We start from the raw sequence: 4,698 nt of genomic DNA, 5'->3' as shown, positions 1-4,698 counted from the left end.
AATGCAATTTATCTTCCCACTAATGGGGAAAATGTTGTAAAGTGGCAAATATTCACCTCCCTCCTCTTTTGGCTTAGCACTTCTCTGCAGTAAAAGAGCATAAAATACCAATCTGCCACAATGCCATTTTAAAATTTCTTGGCCCACAATCCCATCAAGATATGAGAGCTTACTAGTAAGTTGTTTGTTGCCAGGACATTTCAAAAAAGACAGGAGATAGGAAAGAAAGACAAAAGATAAGAAAAAATATAAGAGCTATGATGAGAATGCTCTTCAGATGTTGCAATTTAACTTGAGGGCCCTCATAAACTGAAAGTATTTACAATGGTTTTCTATTATAAGATTATGTCAAGTTAACTTAGGAAGCAGAATGTACAGTAAAATCTTAGTATATGAGATTGCTGTCTGACAGAAGGAAAGACAGACCTCTGTATTAGGCTGTAGAACTATGCTAAGTAAATGGTAGCAACTAAACTACCATGCAACAAGCACATTTGCAGGGTACAGCAGCATTATGCAGCCGTCTAATTATGAAGAATTTCAGAAAGCACCAGCTGAAATACCTGAATCATGTGAGATGCTAGGACAGACAATAAGAGAGGCTCCAACTGGATGGAAAACAAGACCCAGCAGAAAAAGATGGTCTATTAAGGAGGATGGCGTAATCCTAGTGTGTAAATCCAGAAAGAAACAGGTAAAATAAACAAGAAAAAATGAACTCAAACCAAAGGACAGAACAAAAGGGAAGTTCTGAATAATTGAGTTTGGGATTACACTAAGTAATGTAGTCATCTAAACTGTTTCTACTAGAATTGACTTTTAGACCTCAGTCCTAGCCTCTGTATGCCTCTATTCCATTTACAAAGAGGATAATTTATCTTTTTCAAAGTGACATGGTAGCGTCCTCAAATACTAAAGGAATTTCTGAAAGATGAAAAAGCTACTTTTGTCAGAAAATCGGAGACCAAAATGATCTTAAACAGAATGCACCTTATTTAATGATATTCAGTGAAGACACCTTGCCAGCACACTGCACCATTTTCCTATTAAACCAGAGTGCCTGCAAGTAACCTTATTTTACTCTAGGTTTACTGCAAAAGACTGTTATTAAAACTAATGAAAGTTTACATATAGACACACACTGAACATTAGTCATACATAAGAATTTATGACAGGATGTGATAAATGCCTTATTTCCATGATAAAAGTTGGGATCATTACCTGAGCTTGAAAGCTTCTGGTTGGGTATTTACACTCTAGGCTAGAGACCTGCTTACCTGGTGAGGATTTAGTCTGTGGCAGAGTCTTCCTGCAAAGTGTTGAGTCTCTCCTCAAGATTATTAAGACTAGTTTAAACATAAATGCTGGATTAGAAACATTAATGAGGTAACAAGATGCACAATTTAATCTATAATGATATTTAATCTATAATGAGCAGAGACTCAGGACTATCTAATCTGAGAGACTTTCTGGCTACCTGGTAGGATATTGATTCATTATTATCACAGAAACAAAGAGCAAACTCCCATAACATCACGTGTGGCAATGTGAGATAGTAAAGTAGGAGCTAAATATTACCATTAATTACTCAGTGAGCAATAAAAAAATATTACTCACTGGGACTCTCTACTGATGGTTTCATTTTCACTGGACGTTTATAACTTAACATATATGAGACAAGATATGCTGTGCTGCACATACCAATAAGAGAGTGAAACAGGAGTTACATCAGCAAGGCTCATTTTCAACAAACATTCTTGATTTGAAATTTTGAATGAACATATTTTAAAATAAAAAGAATGAGCTATATTTCATAGTATCGTAAATGCCTGAAAATGCAATGGTATCTGCTTATGTTATAACAGTACAGAGCCGGTGACATTTTCAGATGCCTACATTTATTCCAGAAAGTGCTCAACATCAGTCAACTAACAAAGTTTACTCCTTGCAGACAGGAAGAAATAAGGAAAGCCTTAAAAAGGCTGAAGGAAAAAGGAGGAAAGGCTTTACTGGGAAGAAAAAAGGGCAGATAGCTGGAGAAGAATGTTTTCTGCAGAGGGGCACTGTCTCATAAATGCTGATTGCAGAGAGCTGCCAGCTACTAAATTCTTATCTGCGTTTCTGGAACCTGTAATTACAAAAAAAGATGACATGAGGGGAAGATGAAGTATTATGTCATTAATTATTGATAGTGACCTTTTTAGAGGATGAAGTTCTATATTAGATAAGGTGAGCCAAAACACAGTGAAGTCACAGAAAAGCTTGTTTTCCAACCGCTAGTGACAGCCCATGCTGTTATCATCGCCTCCATATACACACCCACACTACTGCTCTGTCTGCTTCCTCATGCAAATTATTATCTCTGGCTTTGCATAGCTCCAGGGTCTCAGCATAAAATTTTTGGATAATTCTGCAGGAACTTTTTATAGGAATCAAATTATCAAGTACCTGTGCTGGGAATTCCCCTATAAACATTTTTTCCAACCACTTTGTGTCAAAGGCAAAAATTGTCATTGCATTTTTTATCTTACCTGCCCACATATTTAGAGAGATCTCTAGAGATTTTTCAAGAAAATCTAAAATCTCTAGAAATCTCTCTAAATCTCTAGAGATCAATATCTTTATTGATTTCTATTTCTAGAAAACACACTGAATTAAAAAAACCCAAAATCTAACCCTTGTCTGGCGTAAGTGATTTACAAAAGGACAGAAAAATCACCTAGAAGGCCAAGAAAATGTTTTTAAATCTAGGTATACATTAAGGAAATACCTAGGAAATGCACACAACTTTATCAGGGATAAACCAGGAAAATTTCTCCCTCTCTTTTTCTATCTGATAGACTAATTTTGTGAATGTTTACAAAGTTTCCTGGTTTTAACTTTAAGGAAACTCGATCCAAGAACATGTAATTATTTTATTAAACGATTAGGTTCTGGCTTGTGTAAGTTGTGTGTTTTCATGTGATGCTTACTAATAAATTAAAAGTGTCTGTTTGAGAATGAACATCTCTTGTGAGCAACCCACCAAACAGCTCACAAGAATCCTCTCTTCAAAGTGAGATTGCAAAGGATCTCCTGAAGCTAGGTTCCTTACCTGAACCACCCAAAAAAGTGGGCAGGCCTTTCTAAGAGCTTGCTTGCTCTGGACTTCCATTAGATACTTCCAGATCTCCATTTGTAAAAAGTGATATACTCCAGGATATATTTGGAATTTAACTGTTTTTCAATAGTTTGAAATGACCAGTGGCTGTCCTATCTGGTGGCATTTTGGTTAATGCAACATTTGTTTGTAATCAAACCTCTCATATTTCTTATGAAGTGCAATCTATTTGATAGAGTGAAATGATACAATAAGATGTCACAGTTGGAAAAGGGGAATATTTTAAGGTGTTCTAGAAGAGAAAAGCATTTTTGAAATCTGTGAATTCAATATGTGAATTGTCAGTGTGCTACATTTATGAAAGTCATTTTTTATTACGTAGGACACAAAAATTGTCTCCTATGGTGTGCTGAAGCCATGGCCAAACAAACAAGGGTGGTGAGATTTTCTTGTAGGCAAAATCAATAGCTTGGGGCTGGTGCTTCCTGAAACAGTACACCAGGGATCCCTCTTGCCACTGCTGAGTGGTATGTAGCAAAGCTTTCAGAAAGTTATGAAATGCTTTGCAACTCACATGAATCACTCTTAAACTATTATAAGCACTTGTATCTACCCATATCTTTTGTCTGAATCCCTCAAATTATTTTAAGACGAATGAACACTGGCTGTGTGAGCATGTGTGGGATTGGAAATGTGAATAGGTATGAAACTTAGGACAGCAATGCCATTAATCAGTGCAAATCCTGAAGAAGATGACATGGTTTTTAGGCCTCCTTCTCCCTCCCCAAGCTTCCCCTTCAATCCCCCAGCTCCTGAGTTATCCGAAGTCGGTGCCAAATAGCTTCAAAAAGACAGGAGACTCATTGTCTGCCCCGGATGAGCAGGAACACCCATTTCACAAGGAGCTGCGAGCACTGACTGTGCACTGCAAGAGGGTGGCCCAGACTGCACAGTTTCCAGCAGCCTCAGAGCACTGGAAACAGCAAGAGGAGCTGCGATTTCCACGACAGTCACACAGGGTCTTCCCGAGGACCTGCAGAGAGCAGCAGGGTACACCTTGTGTGGAGATGGCATCTCCTTGCGTGGGGATGTCCCTGCTCCTGGGGAAGCTTGGACACCTTAATCTTACTCCCTGTATGTGACATGGCAGGTCAGGGGTTATCAGCGGATCAGAATAGTTTGGGTTGGAAGGAACCTAATGATCATCTAGGTTTCCAAGCCCCCCTGCCCTGGGCAGGGTCACCTCCCACTAGACAGGATGGTCAGAGCCTCATCCAGCCTGTCCTTGAACGCTACCAGGAACGGGGCATGCACAATTTAACGCGTTCTGGGCAGATTATGAGGGCGGCATGCTCTGACAGACACACGGTCTGTCACGAACTCTGACCCGCGCACTCACCGGGCAAGAGCAGGCTCAGAGAGCTCCAGCTCAGCCGGGGGCGGCACCTCTGGGCATGTCCGCGGCGCTGGGCGCCGGGCACACACCTGGGGCAGCCCCGAGACCCTTCCCCCGTCCCGTCCCGTCCCGCCCCGTCCGAGCACCCTCACGCCCCGGGGGCCGGGGCCGCGCCTCGTCCCGCCCCAGCCCTCAGCGCGCA

Source organism: Passer montanus, unplaced genomic scaffold, assembly GCF_014805655.1.
Source record: "Passer montanus isolate IOZ18808 unplaced genomic scaffold, ASM1480565v1 scaffold70, whole genome shotgun sequence".
Taxonomy (NCBI): Eukaryota; Metazoa; Chordata; class Aves; order Passeriformes; family Passeridae; genus Passer; species Passer montanus.
Note: the sequence above shows the minus strand (reverse complement) of the source record.